The 19,726-nt window shown below is 36.7% G+C and overlaps 1 protein-coding gene across 5 annotated transcripts in view; it reads left to right on the forward strand.

Annotated features, from left to right (window-relative positions):
• The first annotated feature begins 244 nt into the window (after positions 1 to 244).
• The window catches only part of LOC101598721 (putative P2Y purinoceptor 10), a 32,295-nt gene continuing 12,813 nt past the window's right edge, over positions 245 to 19,726 (forward strand). Inside the window, exon 1 of one of the 5 annotated variants that reach the window (XM_045140678.1) lies at positions 245 to 299. The gene's annotated coding sequence lies outside the window, so the exon portion shown is untranslated. Of the gene's footprint in view, positions 300 to 767; positions 798 to 947; positions 969 to 17,850; positions 17,888 to 19,726 lie in introns of those variants that run through there. The other 4 variants (XM_045140674.1, XM_045140675.1, XM_045140677.1 and 1 more) reach the window with 4 other exon arrangements.

Genomic DNA, 19,726 nt, shown 5'->3' on the forward strand with positions numbered 1-19,726 from the left:
AAAGAAAAAAAAGGAAGAAGAACGACGAAAGAATAAGATGGGCGTGTGCTTAGCAGGAAGCTCAGTGAATTTTTGACATATTCTGTATCTAAGCACCATAGCACAGGCACATGACCTTTTTTGTCTTTAGATGGAAACATCAGACATTGTATCCAAAGGATGTAAGGATATCTGGGAGCATAGCATCTTTTGTAAGTCTAGCAAACTCAGGATGAGCTACCTGATATTTTTCAGAGTGTTAAAAATGAATTTTCTTAAGAAGTAGATGCCTTGCAAGACAGAAGCCAGAAGAAGTCATGGTAAGGAACAACATATGCTGGGAACAGAATGGGAAATCAGTGTATAAACTGACATGTATTGCTTTCTGTAAAAAGTAATTAGAATTAAAGATAATGTCACAATTTATTTTTAACTGGCAAAATAAAATTATCATAGTTAAGCTGGGTGTTTGCATAGCCCACACATTAAATGTTCAGAATAGACTGAAAAAAAAAAAACTATGGTAATACGTGGCAAATTAAAGTCAGATACTCTGTTCCTGATTGAAGAAGTGTACAAATCATGGAAACTCTGAATTTATCAAAGCCAAAATTTGAATTTACTTTGCCCACAATATCCTCTGAGGCGAATGCTTTCCTAAACAACTGAGTGATGCTGACGACTGTTCTACCTCCCATTAGAGGTAAAGGGTTTTTTTTTTTTTTTTTTTTTTTTCCTGTTTTGCTGAAAAAAACTACGTTACTTCCTCTTGTAGCTGTACAAGACTGCCGTTCACTACAGGATATCTGGTAGAAAGGGTAAGGTTCTTGGCTTTTTTTTTCATACATTCAAAATAGAACTAAAGAGCCTCTGTAAATTCAAAATGACAGTGTGAATTTCTGCCGCTTCCATTGTAAACTTAATTCGGAGTTAGCTAATATTTTACATTTGGGGGATATATTGTTATGAAGAATGGAGACTTCAGTGAGGTAATATCTATTTATAAGTTTAAGTGGTGAAAATGTTCGCTGAAACTGCTGTAGGCTTTCTGAAAGGAAATGTGACTGTCTACATAGAAAGCTCCTTTCTCTACAATTTAATATGCCACTGACAAAATCCAGGAGTCCAGATTTATATTTAACACTGCTCCTAACCATTCTATGTTAAAATTAAGATTGTGCTTCAATAAATGCATTTTTATCAGTGTGAGCCATAGTGGGGGGGGTAAACTTAGATGCTTTAAGTCTGTGGTTTGTGTCAACTGAATTAAGCAGCATTCAAATAGTAAATACATCTAAGTGCCTAAATCTTTTGGTAGATGAAACTTGACATGTTTTCTTAGATTGGGACATTTTCCATGTGTGCATTTTCCGGTGGGATATGATAGCTTCAAATAGCACAAAGGATTTTCATGGAGCCCTGGATGCAAGCACAGCTGTCAAATCTCACTGGGGCTGATTCTCAACTTACAATGAACATTTCTTTGGATGTAGTTTTAATTTGAGAACATGGGAAATATTTTAGGAAGGGGTTCCAAGTATTTTGTTGCCTTTGTAAAAAGGAATTTTGTCCATTTTCTTGCTTGCAATAATAAAATAATCTTTCTAAAAGTTTAAAATTTTCACACTTAGAGTGTGATTATTTAATATGTGAGATTATTGACAATATATAAGACTGTATATGATCCTAGATATGTCAGTGTAATCCATACTAATTTAACAGTGAAACTTAGGCACCCCACTGCCTTTTCATGAGATGATCAAATCAGTGTGCTTTGTACATATTGGATTCTCTCAGATAAAAGCTGCTGAAGATACTAATATTTTCTTTAAAATCATGCCTAAATGAAGTTTATTTCTGTGAAATATTAAGATAAATACTTTATTGTGCTGCTAGTATTTTTTTCCAGAAACAAAATGAAACTAACAGCTGTAAACTGCATGAGCGTGACTCACAGGATGGCACTATCTCCACATTGAGGTTGCCAAGTGGTACCATAGTGTTGGATTCTGAAGGAAACTCTGCCTAATCTCTTTGACCACAAGTTTAGGTGTTTTTTTTTTTTTTTCCTACAGCAAAGTAGTTCCCAGTGTGACTGGGACTTGGGACAACATATGTAACCCAGGCAGACTAAGCAGCTGCATAGCTCTGGGAACCTGTAGAAGAGCTGAGGTCAGCAGTATTCATTGGACTGATTCTCCTCAGAAACTGAGTTTGGGTGGGATAGTGATGAAAAGTCCTTCTCAGCAGACTTAAAATCTCTGGATAGAAGAGATTTTTTTTTTTCTTTCCAATCAGCTCCCCTTCCCCCACCCAACAAGCAAATGTACTAGGAAGGAAGGTTAGTTATTCAAGCAGCTGCCAAGACAGGATGGGGGAAGGAGGATAGTAATTATCTATGTGTCCCTAATAGCAAAGTTTAGCCTAAAAATGATACTTAGTAGGAACTAGACATTTGCTGAATTGTAGAGCCCTAGAGGGGAGGGAGAGGTTTCTGTTGGCTGACTCTGTGCTGATGGCTTGCTTTCTGCAGCTGTGAATGTGTGTGTCCTAGAAGACTGAGAAAGAAATTATTCACTAGAACGTGAGACATTTTTCCACTTGGTCAAATTTATTGCTCAAGATTGGAAAAATAATACTTGTCTGTAGTTTCTAGTGGTACAAAATATACCATTAGAGTTAGACTTACAAATTGGCAACCACTTAAGCACATTATTTTGAGTCTGGGATAAAGTACCCTGAACTGAATCTGCTCCTCATCCTCCCTGTGTGTTTGTCTGCTTGTACTCAGAAATGTCACTATTAATAATCTTTTCCCAGAGGTTACTTACTGCATTCTAAATTCATATTTCTTAAAATCAAAATGTTTCTAGTAGTGGTAAAATATAAAGCTAGTGAAAATTTAGCTGATGAGTTTATAAACTGTATTTTTCAGCTAGTTGCTAGGTTTTCACAATCAAGGAAGGTTGACATTTTGAATGACATAGGTGATTGAAAACATGGCAAGAGAGCAAAATAGGAGAGGGTACAGAAGAGTGTAAAGAGAATTTTTCTGACGTCACACATCTACATCCTGCCTACTTACTAACCAGGAGTGGTCTAATGTCTAATGTATATGGCCCACATCTAGACAACAACCTATGAACATCACTATGAACAGTCAATGTAACAAAAAAGTAAATACCAATCACAGGATGAACTTATGTGCTTTGTGTTTGAAAAAAATCAGGTTTTCCTTTTATTTTTTTATTTTTTATTTATTTATGAGAGAGAAAGCAAGAGAGAGAGAAGAAGAATGGGTGTACCAGGGCCTCTAGCCACTGCAAGTGAATTCCAGACACATGTGCCACCATGTGCATCTGGCATACATGGGTTCTGAGAAATCAAACTTGGGCCTTAAGCTTCACAGGCAAATGCCTAAAGCACTAAGCCATCTCTGCAGCCCTCAATTTATTGCTCAATTACAAATATATGAAATAATTTACTTTGGCAATTTCTATAGATACACCTATTTTAGTCATTTATTCATTCACCTATTAAAAATCTATTTGGGGCTAGAGAGATGGTTCAGCATTCAGGGCACTTACTGCAAAGCCCAATGATCTAGGTTTGACAAATCCCAGTACTCCCATAAAGCCAGAGGTACAAAGTGGTGTAAGTACCTGGCACATCCATATTCTTTCTCTCTTTCTCTGTCAGCCTGTCTCTCTCTGCTTGAAAATAAGTAAATATTAAAAAATATTTGACAATAACTGTACATTTACGATATGTAATATGATATTCTGATCTAAATATTTGTAGAAAGATTCAAAAGCCTGCCGGGTATGGTGGCGCATGCCTTTAATCCCAGCACTCGGGAGGCAGAGGTGAGTTCAAGGCCACCCTGAGACTACATAGTGAATTCCAGGTCAGCCTGGACTAGAGTGAGACACTACCTTGAAAGACCAAAAAAACAAAACAAAGAAGATTCAAAAGCCAATTATCATTATCATCTGACTAACATCTTTCTGTAGTGAAAATACTTAAAATAATTTTAGCACTTTTTAATATTCATTATTGTTTACTATGATAATCATATAGACAAATTGCCCATTACAACTTTTCTTCCTGTTAAAATTTGTACCCTTGGAACAACATTTTCACTCTCTCTATCCCTCTTAGTCTGTTTTAACTTTATATCTCTGTTTCTATGAAATCATTGTTGATTTACCTATAAGCAGCGTTTTTATACTATGCTTGGTTTATTTTACTTAGCATATTGTCCTGAAGTTCTGTCCATGATAATATAGGTGACATAATTTCTTTAAGTTTCTGTAGTACTGCATGATGTATATATATGCCACATTTTTGTCTATTCAGCAATTTATGGACACCTATTTTGTTTTCATAACTTGACTGTTATAATCATGAAATAAGCAAGAGAAGGTAGATATACCTTCAAAATATTAATTTCAATTTTTTGAATACATAGAGAAAATTGGAATTGTTGGATCATGTGGTACATCACATTTCAGTTTTTGTGGACGCTTCATACTATTTTCCAAAATGGTTGTACTGACTTACAATCCAACCAACAGTGTACAAACATTTCTATCTATTCTGGTTAGCTTCTCTGTACTGGCTTTAGACCAGAACAATGTTGATGCTTTTCTGTGGGTAAGTAGGGAGCTCAGAGTTGGGATGGACTTAACAATCAAATTTCCTGAATGTTTCACTTGACAGCTGGGTCTGGTGGGAGATTTAATCCAGTGGCTGTGAAATTACTGCATTGTTTCCAGAGAGACTTCTGAAGCTTTTCTAACTGAACTTCCCAAAGTCAGAGAATGATATTTATGCCAAACAAAGCCAAATTAGAAATCTGTATCTTAATTGTGGATCACTCTCAGTACAATGCATGTAATGGATGGTCCACATTTGAGAGAACGTATAATAATTTCTTCCAAAGTGTATTATATATGAAACCCCAGAGACAGATCATAGCAACATTTTATTGGGCTGGTGAGATTGCTTAGTGGATAAGGCCCTTGTCTGCAAAGAATAGATTCAGATAGATTCAGGGTAAATTCCCCAATACCTATGTAACGCCACTTCTCTCTGTGAAATAAGTAAAGTATTTTAAATATTTAGAAATTTACTTATAATTTTTAGACTCACAAAATGATTCCAAAATTAGTACAAATTCTTTGTGTAATTCTTTTTTTTAATTTAATTTATTAGTTTTCTTTTCAGTAAATACAGTTAGTTTGGTACCATTATTTAGGCTCATCTGTGATCTACCCCCTCCCATTAGACCCTCCTTGTTAATGAAAATGGGTCGTGCATTGTGTAGTTAGCCCCCAGTTATTGGTATGATAAATGTCTCTGCAAATCATGACCCAACATGTGACTCTCACATTCTTTCCACCCCCTCTTCCGCAAAATTCCCCTGAGCAATGTTGGGTTCATTTTTGGTCTGCTTCAGTGCTGAGGTGTTGGGGGCCTCTGAGGCTCTGGCTCTCTGATTTGGTAGGAGTTGATTTTTCTCTGCGTTGATCTCCTTCCCCTTTGTGCTGGTATCCGGTTCACAGGAAAACATCACCCTTGCTTATTTTGCCAGTTGTCCTTAGTTTCAGTTGGGCCCCTTTTGAGGCATGTTGGGGCAGCTCTCTTCTTAGGATCTGCATCTATCTGGAAAAGAGAAGCAGATTTTCCAACGGAGAGTAAGTTAGCACCCGGAAAATTGAGATAACACTTACTTTTTTGATAGACAGTATGGTAGGTTTAGGCCCTCTTATACCCCGTGATTGATGGTAGCTTGATATTGTAGAGAGGGCTTGTGTTTGGGTATGGTTCTCACTTGTTCCCCAACTCCAGCTATGGGTCTAGTACCACTGTGTGGATCAGTTAGCCAAATCAAGAGCAATTGATTCCTCACCATGGCTGTGTACCACTATTGCACTTGTGTGGGCATCACATCCGGTTATTTGTTGCTAATTAGGTTAAACAATGTGTTGCTTGGACAGATCTTGGTCATTTCCCCCAGTCGCTTATGTAGCGCCTTCTGGCACTAGACATGCTGACTGTCTGGGGACTGACTCTCTCCTGGCTTCCAGCCATGTCATTCCATTTTACGTGTCAGCTGTGTATGGAGTCTTCAGCAATAGGGTCTTATCACTGGCCTTTGGTGGGTCATCAAGTACTCTGGCAGAAGTCTGTCATTGTTTTGGGAAACCTTGTAGGTTTCCCTGATCAAAAGCTCATTGTGGATGGTAGGCCCAAGCTGGAAGTGGGGGTTACAGGTCAGTGTCCACTAAGAAATTGAGGAAAAAGATAACTAATATACAAGAGTTAGAGAGGAGAGAGATAGAGGGGAGAGGGAGAGAGGAAGGGAGGGAGGGAAGATGTAGGAGATTTAGGTCAGTCTTGATCCTACCTTCTCCAGTGTCTTGTGGTTCAGGTGTTTCCTGTAAGGGTCTAGTGAAGGTTCAGCCATTTGGTCTGCCTTTTAGGAAGCAGAATTTTATGGTACCATTGCCATTTGGGTCTGGATTACTGTTTTCCACCCTTTGATTCCCTCCCCGCCCTCCCATCCATCTTATTGTCTAGTCCATGAGGTGCTTGCTGGGTATGTAAGGCATCTTGGGCAGATTCAGGTTAGGTGTTGCAGATGAGTGAGACTATGTGTCGATTTTTTTCTGTGATTGGGTAAGTTCGCTGAGAATGATCTGTTCCAGGTTCAACCATTTTTCCTCAAATTTCTTTATGTCGTTTTTTCTTACTGCTGTATAGAATTCCATTGTGTAGATATACCACATCTTTGTTATCCATTCTTCTAATGATGGATATCTGGGTTGATTCCAGCTTTTAGCTATTACGAATTGAGCTGCTACAAACATGGTTGAGTAAATCTCTCTGGATTTTGGTTTGAAGGTTTTAGGGTAGATGCCCAGTAATGGTATAACTGGGTCTGTTGGTATTTCTATAGCCAGCTTTTTCAGGAGTCTCCATATTGCTTTCCAAAGTGGTTGTACCATCCTGCATTCCCACCAACAGTGAATGAGTGTCCTTGCTTCTCCACATCCTCGCCAGCATTTATTTTCATTTGACCTTTTGATGTTGGCTATCCTTATTGGGGTAAGGTGGAATCTCATAGTTGTTTTAATTTTCATTTCTCTGATGATTAGGGATGATGAACATTTTCTTAGGTATGTGTTTGCCATTTGTATCTCTTCCTCTGTGAATTGCCTGTTTAACTCTGTGCCCCATTTTGTGAGTGGGGTATTTGTCTTCTTATTGTTTAGACTTTTGAGTTCTTTGTAAATTCTAGAGATAAGGCCTCTATCAGTTGGATAACCTGCAAATATTTTCTCCCATTCTGTAGGTATTCTATTGGCTTTGCTTATTATATGCTTGTCTGTAAAGAAACTCTTCAGCTTCCTATGATCCCAATGGTTGAGTGACTGTTTAAGAACTTGAGCCACTGGGGTTTTATTCAGGAAATCTTTTTCCATTCCTATATCATGGAAAGTACTTCCTAAATTTTCTTCCAGTAGTTTTCGAGTTTCTGGTCTTATGTTGAGGTCTTTGATCCATTTGGATTTGAGTGTTGTGCATGGTGAAATGTGTGGATCAAGTTTTAGTTTCCTGCATGTGGTTATCCAGTTTGTCCAGCACCATTTGTTGAAGATGCTATCTTTTTTCCAGTCTATATTGTTTGGGCCTTTGTTGAATATCAAGTAGCTATAGTTGCTTGGCCCAAAATCCGGGTCCTCAAGTCTATTCCATTGGTCTATACTCCTGTTTTTATGCCAGTACCATGCTGTTTTTATTACTATAGCTTTGTAATATATCTTTATATCGGGTATGGTCTTTGTGTAATTCTTAATTAGCTTTATCTACTGATAAGACCTTATAAAAGTAAAGTACAGTATCAAAAGCAGGAAGTTCACATCAATATAGTACTAATTAGACAACAGACCTTAATTGTATTTCATGAATGTTTTGCATGCATGTGTTTATGTGTGCATAGTTCAATAACATTTTATCACATGAACATATTTGTGTAACTAATATCAAAACAAAGATTTGGAACTCAAAAAATTCTTTTGTGATATACTTTCATGATCCCAGTCTTAAAACACCTTGGCAGTTTTTACTTGTTTTTATTGTTCTGCTTTTTCCATTTTGAGTGTGTTATATAAATGGAAGAATGTATAATCTTTTCACATTGGCCATTTTCTTTTTTTAGGTTTCTATTTTTTATTTTTTAAATTTTATTTATTTATTTGATGGGAAGAGAGAGAGAGAAAGGAAGAAAGGCAGGTAGAGAGAGAATGGGTATGCCAGGGCCTCTAGCCTCTGCAAACGAACTCCAGATGCATGCTCCACCTTGTGCATGTGGCTTCCCATGAGTACTGGGATTCAAACCTGGGTGTTTAGGCTTTTGCCAGCAAGCACCTTAACCACTAAATGATATCTGAAGCCCACACATTGACCTTTCTCATTTTGACTAGTGCCTTTGAAACCTAGGCATGCTCCCTGGATTAAATGTTGGATCCTTTTTTCTTTCTTTTTTTTCTGATCTCTGTTCCAGCATAAAGATATACCACAGCTTGTTTATTTATCTATTCACCAACTGAAGGTATTTAAATTGTTTCCTTTCTTTCCATCCTTGTTTTGACAATTATTGATAAAATTGCTGTGGGCATTTATGTACATGTCTTTTAGGGATATAGTTTTATTTCTCCTTGATAGGTACTTATAAGTTGAATTTCTAGGGCTATATAGTAAATGTACTCCGTGTTGTCAACAGCTGTCAAACATCTCTTCCAACTATCCCTAAGAACAGTAATGTATGAGAGATCTAATTGTTCTACCTCCTAATCAATTACTATTGCCAATATTTTATTTTGTGCATTCTAATAATTATGCAATCTTAACACATTGTGGTTTTGTGTGGGTGTGTTGTGTATGCACGTATGTGTGCAGATATGCTCTGAGGAGCCAGAGAAGAACTTTGGATGGCTTTCCTCTATTGCTCATCTCATATTTCCTTGAGGTGGAGTCTCTCTCAGAACATGGAGCTTCAGGTTTTTTAGAGCCTCAGAAATTCTCTGGTTTCTGCTTCCCACAGGACTGTGGTTAGGGATGTACATGGCCATGATTAACTGTTTACATACATTCCTGAGAACTTAAACACAGATGTTCTCAGATGCTTTCAGGACGTCATGTGTGCAGCAAGTGCTCTTCATCACTGAGCCATTGCCCCAGCCTTCACAGTAGTTTTAGGTTTAAATTCCTCCTCCCCACTGTATTTGTGTACTTATTTTGTTAGCTTTATTGGTGCACTATCTGTTAGTATTCTTTGGTCTTTTTCCAGTGGCATTGTATTTTTGTTGACATTTAAGGTTTTAAGGTGTGTGTTTAATACATTTTAGATAACAATCCTTTTAGGATTTGTGGTTTTTAAGCATATTCTTCAGATCTTTGGCTTGTCCTTTCACCTTCTTAATATGTTCTTTCAAAGGGAAGAGTTTTGAATTTTTAGGAAGACCGATTTATTGATTTAATTATATTTCATCCTGGAACATTATTTTGTGTCATGTAACAACAGTTTACTCAAATGTAGACTGGAAGATGTTTTCCTATGTTTCATACCAATACTTTTTCATTATACTTTACATTTAAATATAAGATCTATTTTGACTTCAGTTTTATACACATTGTGAGGTCTGAGTTAACAAAATATTTTTATTTTATGGATACATAATTTTTCATATGTCATTTTTGAAGGTTTTCATTTTTATTTTTTTTAAATATGTAGATCTGTTTCTTTCCTCTCCGTTCACTTTACTTAATCAATTTCTTTAATATTCCACCACTGTCATCCTGTTTTTACTACTTTAACCTATTAACTAACACATACTATGAGCATAATAGAGCATGCCTATAATCATAGCTACTTGGGAGGCTGAAGCAAGAGGATCATATGTTCTGCTTGGACCACAGTGAAAACTAAAGACAGCCTGAGTAACTTAATGAGATCCTGTTTCAAAGTTAAAAAAAAAAAAGAAAGAAAAAGAAGTCACAAAATCATGAATAGCCATTCTTCTGATATTTGAATTTCCTAAATAATTATCAATTTTAATTACTTTGCCTCACTTTATATACTTTCAAATAATCCTCTATACATCCTATCAAACATATATCTCAGGATTGAGATGAATCCTGTGAAACCTAGGTATCAGTCTGGGTAAAAATTATATTTATACTATTTTTAAAATCTCTCAATCAAGTGACAAATTATGTTTCAAGTCTGTGATTTGTTTTGGGGGGATAGGGTCTCACTCTAGCCCAGGCTGACCTGGAATTCACTATGTAGTCTCAGAGTGGCCTCAAACTCACACCAATCCTCCTACCTATGCCTCTAGAATGCTGGGATTAAAATTGTGTACCAACATGCCTGGCTCATTCTGTGATATTTTTATCAGAATTTTGTAGATTTAAGTATATAGCATCTGCATATGTATTTTTAGATTTGTACACAAGTATTTTTAATTATTATTAGATTTTTTATTTTTATTTTTAGAGAGCAAGAAAAAAAGACAGAGAGAAAGAATTGGCATGCTAGGGCATTAGCCATTGCAATCCATTATATTTTAACTATTTTGGTTACTGGCTAGGCATACTAAAAATGATGAAGTAGGCTCTCAGTGAGATGGTACCAACACATGATGTATCCATACTAAGTATGATAGTAGTAATAAAAAATAAAAATAGAAACAGCTGGCAATAGCAGTGCCATTTTATGAGCTTAAGGACAACTGAAGTCATTATGGTCCTGCAAAATAGTTAAAATATAATTTTGAAGTTTTTTCATAAGACTTAATTAACATTTTACTGTAACTTGTTCTAAGATAAAGGAAATTTGAAAAAAGTTAATAAACTGCATAAGAAGAAAAAAATAAAAGAATACACTGGTACTTTTAAGTATAGGCTAATTTTTCTATTCACTCATTAAATTTCTTATTTTTTCAAGGAAGTCTAAATTCTGTCCTTAAGGTCTTTAGACTAATTGAGTCAGCTTAATCTTGATGGTCTAAAACAATCTCCTTTGAATGCTGTCCGCATGATAACAGAATTAGATGTACCTGCCATCTAGGGTTTTTGGAGTTTTGAATGACAATATCCGTGTGGTCTTTCTGATTGCTTTTGATTCCATCAGGGAATTCTTGGCCAATGGGATCCTTTTTGGCACTGGGCCTGGTTTAAGGGTGTGGCTCCTTTTTGGCATCTAATGTGTAATGTTAATGGAGCAGTCATAGAGCTGGTGTCTGAAATATAAGCATATATACAAGTATCTCAAAACACATTATAACTAAATTGTCAGAAATAAAATTCAGAGTTGTGAAAAAAACAAGAAAAAGTAAACCCTCATACACAAGGGAGCACAGGTAAGATAATCAGTGGACTTCTTAGCATAAACTTTTCAGGGTATGAGAGAATGGAATGATGTATTGGAAATTCTTAGATCAGTAACAATATGAGGATGTCTGCTGACACCTGTGCTATTCAGTGAGACACTGTAAGCCCTAGGCAGAGTAGCTAAACAAAAAAGATATATTTGGCATCCAGCTCACAAGGGGAAAAAAAAACTGTCCCTGTTTATAGATGACATGTCTTTTGTTTATAAAATCCTAAGGAAACCACCAGAATATTTTAAGAGCACTAAATCAATTCACAAGAGTTTCAGTGAATTGAACAAAATAATCATATAAAATTAGCGATTATTATTCATTAACAACAAATGATTCAAAACCCATTGAGAAAACCATTATATTTATGATATCATAAAATCTCTTTAAGAATACATATAGAGGGACTGCAGAAATGGCTCAGAAGTAAAGGCACTTGACTGCAAAGCCACTGAAATAGGTTTAAGAGCCCAGAAATAAATCCACACTTAAATGGTCAATGGATCTTTGTCAAAAGCGCAGAGAACACTGGAGAAAGAGTAAAATATTCAACCACTAGAAAAACTGTATCCTTAGATGCTGAAAGAAATTGCACATTGATTTCATTGCAAACAGAATTTAGCTCAAAATGGATTAGAAACTTCAAATTTGTCTTTATGACCAATGCATATATTCACTTAGGGATATCCTAGAGGCTGGAGTCCCACATTGTCAAAGACCCAGATGTGATTTTCTGTGAAAGACACAAGGCAACTCTAAGGTTATGAGGATTTCTGGGGTCCTCTTTTTCTCTTAAGGCAGAAGCTGTACACAGAGAAAGAATTCTAGGCTTTTGTTTTCTGATGGGTCTATGACATTTTTTAGTATAAATATAAATATTTTTTAGCATAACTAAAAATATTTCTCCCAGAGCTGGTTTCTGTGGATAGTTGCTATGATGATTTGATTCAGGTATCCCCCATAACCTTAGGTATTCTGAATGCTAGGTCCCCAGCTTATGGCAATTTGGGAATTGAAGACTCACGAAGGCAGTGTATTGTTGGGGGCAGGTTTATGAGTATTATAGCCAGCTTCTTCATGCCAGTGTTTGGCACACCCTCCTGTTGCTGTTGTCCATCTGATGGTGGCCAGGAGGTCATGTCCACCCACTGCTCATGCCATCATTTTCCCCTGCCATCATAGAGCTTCCCCTTGAATCTGTAAGCCAACATAAACCTTCTTTCCCATGAGCTACTCTTGGTCAGGTGTCTTCTGCCAACAATGCGAGCCTGACTCCAATAGATGCCAAATCATTGTTTTGTTGAGCAATGAAGATTCGGATCTCTTAGTCCATCCTTTTGATTACATCTTCATAGCTGGTTTTTAAAACTGACTCCATGTAATATTCCTCTTTTCCTCGGTAAGTTCTCCATTGTGCTATTTGTTCTCCCAGAAAAGTATCCCAAACTTTTTCTTTGAGTGTTATAAACCATTAATATTCTAACCTCAGACTGATTTCTTTAGTTTTCTATTAACTCACAGGCCATGTTCATGCCAAGACTTCTTAAGAGACTTTTTATAATACAGACATGCAGTTCCCTAACTCCATATAGTCTACCATGCCTTGTTTTTCCTTTCATATTTTAGTAGCAATCTATGTTTACCTCTATAATCTTAAGTAATCTCCTCAGTCAGTGAAATCAGCAGCGTCTTTGCCTATTGATTCAGATAAATGAAGAGCTCATCATGGATGAATGTTAGTCTCAACTTCTAATTCAGTGGAATAACTGTCATAAATCTGCCAAAATTATTATTCCTTTGGGAAATAAAACTTCCAGATCAGTTAAGCTCAAGGTCACAGAGATGGAAAGCAAAAGCTTGACTAATGGTTCACTAGGAGTAAGAATGAGTGATTCTTCTTTTATTTTCATCCTCAATCATTAGACTCAGAAATCCTGGTTGTGAAACATCCAAGATTTAAAACATCTGCCACCTCTTTGAGAACATAACCATAGGCTTGCCAGAGACAATTATCTACCTAGTTGCTATTACCAAGTTTAAAAAATATTATTTTATTTTAAAAGAATTTCTGATCAGCTACTTGACAAAAATGAGGAACAAAGGATGACAGTAAATTCAATGAAGATGAATTCATTATTCCATTTAATTTTGCTATTGGTGTGTTTCCTGTTTTATATATGTAGGTATGTACATATGTAGGTAATGTGGTACAAGTGAGGGGATATGTCCTTGTGGAGTCCCATGCACCCTCCTAGGGTGGAGTGTACTCACCTGTGGTGCCCAGAGCAGAATGTCAGGTGTCCTGATTCATTGTTCTTCTGCCCATTATTTTATTTAAATAATTTATTCATTTATTATTTGAAAGAGATTGAGAAGAAGAGAAGGGGGTGGGTATTAGGCTTTCCAGGGCCTCTAGGCACTGCAAATGAACTCCATACACATGTGCCTCCTTGTGCAAATGGCTTTACTTGGGTACTGGGGAATTGAACCTGGATCCTTTGGCTTTGCCAGCAAGCACCTTAACTACTAAGCAATTTCTCCAGCCCTTCTGCTGCACATTCTTATTTAAGTTGAAGTCTTGTACTGATCCCAGAGATTTCCAGTTTTTAAATTTTTATTTGTTCATTTTTTTTTTCTAGAACAATTTTATTTTATTTTATTTTATTATTTTTTTAAATTTAATTTATTAGTTTTCTTTTCAGTAAATACAGGCAGTTTGGTACCATTATTAAGGCTCATCTGTGATCTACCCCCTCCCATTAGACCCTCCTTATTATTGAAAATGGGTCGTGCATTGTGGAGTTAGCCCCCAGTTATTAGTATGATAAATGTCTCTGAAAATTTTCCCCTCATAGCTCAAGAGACTTTCATATCTCTACTACCTTGCTGCAGGGTATGCAAGGCTACACACAGCTATTTACATGGTTTGTGTTGATTTTAACTAAGATGGTCTTAGGCCTTCTCTTGCCTCATGCTTGCACAGGAAGTGCACTTAACCACTGAGCCATCTCTTCAGCCCTAGTGTGTTTTGTTTTATCAAAAATAATAATCTGGGAGCCAGGCATGGTGGCACATACCTTTAATCCCAGCACTCAGGAGGCAGAGGTAGGAGGATTGCTGTGAGTTTGAGGCCACCCTGAGAATACAAAGTGAATTCCAGGTCATCCTGGGCTAGAATGAGACCCTACCTCAAAAAACAACAAAGCAAACAAACAAAAATAATAGTCTTGGAACACAATAGTAGATAAGACCTTCTGTATATCTACAAATGATAGTTTTAATAGAAGTAATGCATGCACAGAAGATGAATCCACATCATAATGTCTATTCTACTAGAAGCACTGTTAGATACCCTGTTCCCAAGGAGCTATTTGAGCACTCAGGTAATGTGCCATAACATATTCAGAATTGTTCTATGTTTCTGGCATAGTGGGCACTTATCAGTGGCTATAGCCAGCCATGTTAGCCTTGGTTATTGGAAGTCTATGCTCAAGAGCAGACACATCACTACCATTCTAGTGTCATGGTCACATTCTCTCTAAGTCCACTATGCCATGAGGTATAATAGCAAATGGAAGAAGTTGACCAGTATCTCTGGAACTCATCAGCTTTTCACTTTATTACTAACTCTTTCCCTCTGAGGTTACATTTTAGTGAGATCTTACAAATATTATCACATTAGTTACTGATTCAGAGAGTTTTATTCAGATACACCTTACCCAAACCTCTTTGTTATGGTGGAATTGGTATATTCTCAGACCTCCTGCCACTTCTGCTGCAGAGCAACATGGATAGGCAGATGCACCAATTATGTTCTTCCTGCTGCATGGATCTACCTGTGCGTCAATATTTAGACAGGTCCCAGAAAAGTGTTTTAATGCTACAGTGTCCACCTTAATTTGAGCTTACATATCATATAGAACCATCTATAAGCTACCAAAAATTTGACTTCTTTAGTCAATTGGATGTAGAAAATTCTATGAGAGTAAAGGTTCTGGTTGTGGATGCTTGATTTCTTTTCTTTTTTAGAGATTTTATGTATTTATTTATTAGAAACAGAGAGATAGGGAGATAAAGAGAGACAGAGAATGGGCATTCCATTCTCTGTAATGAATTCCAGACGCAAGCATCACCATGTGCATCTGGCTTACATGGGACCTGGAGAATCAAACCTGAGTCCTTAGGCTTCACAGGCATGCACCTTAACCACTAAGCAATCTCTCTAGCCCTGATTTATTTCATTTTCTAAAATTATTTTTATGGGCCAGGCATGGTGGCACATGCCTTTAATCCCAGCACTTGGGAGGCAGAAGTAGGAGGATCGCTATAAGTTTGATGCCACCCTGACACTATATAATTTATTCGAGGTCAGCATGGGCCATAGTGAGACCCTACTTTGAAAAATCAATACACATAAACCAATACATGTATATAAATGCCATATATATATATATATATATATATATATATATATATGGAATTTATTTGAAAGCAGAGAGAGATAGAAGAGAGACAGAGAGAGTGAGCAAGCCAGATCCTCCAACTACTGCCAGTGGACTCCAGATGAATGTGCCACTCTGTGCATCTGGACTTATATAGATACTGGGGAATCAAATTCTGGCCATTAAGCTTTGAAGGCAAGAACATTGACCACTGAGCAATCGCTCTAGTCCCTGATTTACTTTCTCATGCAGATTACTTGTGCTTTCAGCAGCTATCAAGACTGGCCTGGAATATGTCACTATCATTTCATAATGAAGTATAATTATACATGTCACAAGTCTTGAAAGGTACAACAATATCAAATTTCACATGGACACATCAAGTGGCATACTATCTCTACTGAGACTTACTAATAAACAAAAAGATGTTTCTCAAAATAGCAGTATTTACCCAAAGAGGATGGCATAAATTCACTACAAATTCTAATAACTTGCACATGGTGCATCAGTAGGTGCTTCCACAAGGTTCCACAAAGCATTATTTTTATTCTGATAACACTTCAAATAGCATCATGTCTGCTGGATTATAGAGCCCATGTGATAGAGAAGCTTGCATAGAAGCCTTGACTTGGAGAAGAAATGGAGAAACTTTATGTAATTTAGTAAATGTGATTTTCTTGCTTATTTAGGGAGCAAGCAATAACAAAATACCATGAATTAAGTAATGTATTACATAAGCTAGAAGTGAGGAAGCACAATATTAAGGTACCCTGATGTCTAGTGATAGCCCTTTTTCTGGGATATAGCTAGAATATTCTTGGTATATTTTTACATGGTGGAGGGGTCAGTTCTCTGAGACCATATTTTATCAAGTCACTAATTACCTTAATAAGGAACTGACTTAGTCACTTCACATCAAATCTCACCTTTTAATGCCATCATATTAATGAGTTGGCTTTAGCACAAAGATTTTAGGGAAACATACATATTCAAACCACAGTAAGAATTGAGTAATGCACCAAATGTGAAATATGCTGTTTTCAAAACACAATCTTATTTGTCACCATAACATGGTTAGATAGTAAGAACTTTCACTGACATAAAAGTCACTAGAAGGGCTGGAGAGATGGCTTAGCGGTTAAGCGCTTGCCTGTGAAGCCTAAGGACCCCTGTTCGAGGCTCGGTTCCCCAGGTCCCACGTTAGCCAGATGCACAAGGGGGCGCACGCGTCTGGAGTTCGTTTGCAGAGGCTGGAAGCCCTGGCGCGCCCATTCTCTCTCTCTCCCTCTATCTGTCTTTCTCTCTGTGTCGCTCTCAAATAAATACATAAAAAATTAAAAAAAAAAGTTTAAAAAAAAAAGTCACTAGAAGATTTTAGGGGATATAATTTCTACTTTCTGTTAGACTGATGTCTTAGATGTTTGAAGTTCTTATTTCCTGCTCACTGTACAACCAACACAATATCATCAATTAAATGGACCTGTGTGATAGCCCCATTTTTAAACAAAGGTGATCAAGGTTCACATGTATCAAGTTATAAAATAGAGCAGAAGATTTTATACATTCCTGAGATAGGACAAAAATGTGTTTTACTGGTCTTGTTAGCAGAGCCAAACTGCTCTGCTGGTCTTTAGTAACTGGTTTAAAGAAAGAATGTTTGGTACATAACAAGCTGCCAATATGGGAATTACAGTAATACTTAAGCAACAAAATTAAAAAAAAAATGAAAACATTAGGAACAGCAGCTATAAATGGAGTCAATACATAATTGAATTTAAGGTAATCCACTGTCATTCTCCAATATCTATCTTTCTGTTCACAGTCCAAAATGGGCAAATCCTTATGGTAATACTAGTATTTTGCAATCCTTCCAGGAACATTGTATAATTTTGTGGTTTACTATTTTTCAAGGTGCAGTTATTTCTAGTAGCTTCTCTTGAGTTTACTCGCCATGACAGCCTTCCCTCCATTATTGGCCATGTGACAAATATGGGGAAATCTTCGGATTGCTAAGTATGTATATTATAAGTGTGTATCCCAGAAATTGATAAGTAACTATTGCATGGGCTTGGAGACCTACTAATCCCACACTAATTCACAGATTATTGAAGCTGAAGTACCTTGACCACTTGGCCTCATAAGCTTCTATTGTAACAGTTGAATCAAGGTGACACTTTTTAGTATCTTGAAATTAAAATAATTTCAGAGCAATATTTGGTAACTCCTAAGTAGTCTATTTTCTTTACTCTGCATTGTAGTACAACTAGACTAGACCTCTGCAGAAAAATGAGTAAAGAGTAACTGTGTACATTTTTGTTAGTGTGGTAAGATCAGCCTTCAGTGGACCTTGCCTCTAGTTTCATTCAAAGAATTCTTGGTTTATAAAGCAGCCTGTGTCTGGTAGCCAATTTCAGAAATGGCTTGTTTTAAAGTTAAATTTCTGGTCATTACAATTTCGACTCTTATTTAAAATTTAGTAATCTATTTCTTTTGTAGGGTCACAGTGATCAATTAGCTAATACCATAGATCTCTGTTACCCAAACTACTCTGATTATTGTTTTGCTTGTACTCTATATCATAATGCTAATGTCCACCTTGGTTGGAAAAGTAAGTGCAGCATCTTGGCCCACTCCAGGATCACATTATCACATGACACATATAAATTTATCTTCAATAGTAATGGTTCTCACTGTAATTCCTGTTGTAGTAGCTACTTTCTCATTGCTGGAACAAAACACCCAACTAGAAGCAGCTGACATAATGAAAGAGTTTATTTACTTATTTATGTTTTGTTTGAAGTAGAATTTCACTCTAGCTCAGGCTGACCTGGAATTCACTATGTAGTCTTAGTGTGGCCTTGAACTCACAGCGATCCTCCTACCTTTGCCTCCTGAGTGCTGGTATTAAAGGCAGGCGTCACCATGCCCAGCAAAGAAAGGGTTTATTTTTGGCTTATAGTTTCAAGGGAAATTTCATCATGGTGGGGAAAGCATGACAGGCACCTGGGTGTAACATCTTGTCATGTATTAGCAGAGAAGAATCAGCAAGAGTGAGCTAACTAACATTGAATAGGGAGGGGATTACACTATAAAATGCCCCCAGTAACATAACCTTTTCCAGCAAGGCTTCATCTTCCAAAGGCTTCACCAGTCAGGGATCAAGTATGACATTTAATCACAAACACATGAGACTATGGGGGACATTTTATATTCAAAGAACTACATCTGTCTTATGGAGAAGAGCAACCCAGACTTCTTTAAGAATCCTAGAATGCATTATTTATGCATTTCTCATAGGCTGGTGATAGGTTTGTTCCCTGGATCCTACCAGAGTATGTGATAAAGTGTTACATGACAAATATACTCTAGCAATCCAATTTCCTTAAGTCTTTGAATTTATTTTCCTACAGTACACCAAGGTAGTTGGATTGTTTCATTTATTTAATTTAGTGTAAACAACCTTGGGATACATACTGATCCACTAGTCAAAATCTTAGTGCTCATCAAACTAAAATATTGCATGTAAAATATCTGTTTATTAGATCTTTATCAGTAAATTCAGACTGGTCCAACTTATATTCTATTACATATTATCCCACACACTTAAGATCCATTCCCACCCACATTTCACAGGCTATTGTCTGTAGAAATGGGAAAGTCGTGCAATTCTTTATTTGTATATTATACCTTATTCTGAGTCATACTTTGTGTCTTATTTATGAACATGCACCAGATATCTAGTTATCTGCCCCCAATGACACCTCCTGTAGTGAGGTGGCTGGAGACTGAAGTTACAAGCTTTAATAAAATATCTTAGTCTATGAAGGACATACATTCTAACTCCCACAAGAT

Source organism: Jaculus jaculus, chromosome X (assembly GCF_020740685.1).
Source record: "Jaculus jaculus isolate mJacJac1 chromosome X, mJacJac1.mat.Y.cur, whole genome shotgun sequence".
Classification (NCBI taxonomy): Eukaryota; Metazoa; Chordata; class Mammalia; order Rodentia; family Dipodidae; genus Jaculus; species Jaculus jaculus.